This window comes from Vipera berus (assembly GCF_964194415.1).
Source record: "Vipera berus genome assembly, chromosome: 13".
Taxonomy (NCBI): domain Eukaryota; kingdom Metazoa; phylum Chordata; class Lepidosauria; order Squamata; family Viperidae; genus Vipera; species Vipera berus.
In genome coordinates this window covers 499060-500243 of record NC_138216.1, presented here as the reverse complement: position 1 = coordinate 500243, position 1184 = coordinate 499060, and positions in this window count along the sequence as shown.

Below are 1184 nucleotides of genomic sequence, written 5' to 3'. Positions count from 1 at the left end.
TTCTTGAAGACAATATTGCCAAGCTGGAGAACCGATGAGACGACTTTCAGCATTGCTGTGAGGTTAGGAAGGAGAGAAATTCAAAGGACGTCTCTGGGGAGGTGGGTGGATTCTCCCTCTCGATTACAGAGGCCTTCTTCCCGGTAACTATCCCACCAGAGGTTTTGCTGAGCTCAGAGAGGGCTAGGATCAGGTCGACAGCACACCTGTACAGGCTCGCCGTGTGCCAAGGTTCAGAAAAATGCAGATTTGAGGACACCCCTCACCAGCCTCACCCAAGGCTGCTAGGTTTTCTTTTGGAAAGACCCGTATCGGAGATGATGAGGTGCCATCCCCCCACTCCCCCAGTTGTATTCTAAATATCCACACCCAGAGTCAGAGGTCCCAGCAAAGTTTGCTTCTCTTACCAATTTGCTCTTCTTCTGTGAATCCCATAATAGCCATGGCTTCCAGGGTCTCGTCGAACATTTCGTTGTCCTGCTGAGAAGGAATGGGCACGTAGCCATTGGAGAGGAATGTGTAGTTGCTGAACCCTTCCAGCAGAAGTTCCTCTGCAAGGCGGAGAGAGCAAAACCTCAGTGAGCCCCCCTCGGCTCTGGGTCCAAACTCCTGGGGCCTCTTGGCCACATCGCTCCCTCCCCAACTGTCCTCCGCCCTGGCCATCCTGGCCCTGAATGGTCCACTGGGGCATCCCCGTTCCTAACCAAGGGACTGAGGGGGAATTCCCACTCCCCCCCCCAATGGAGTCTCCTTCAGTGGGGAGCCCATGTGGAGAGCAGAGCTTCTGGCTTTGGGCACAAGGCTTCCTGCTGCAAGGGCCCCTGGCCTTTTCCGAGAGCAGAAATGTCCTCTTGGCTTCAGTGCCAACCCCCTTTGGGAAGGGAGGACCTGATTCCCCCCCCCCCACCAGGAGCTGCTCTGAAGCGCCCCTCCCTGTCAGGCACCTTCCCTGAAAGAGGCGGCTTACTCTTCATTTGCTCGTTGGCCCCGGCAAGTAAGTAATAAAAGATGTGGAAGGTCCTTTCCTCTCGGGCCTGCCGAATAGCGCGAGACTTTTCCAGCAAATCTGTCCATGAAGGTTCAGCAAGCAAAACCTTTTTTTAAAATAAACACTCACTAGCTTACCCACGGTCAGGTAAAACAAGGCCACTGCCTGAAGCAAAAGAGGGGGGATCATGAGAAAG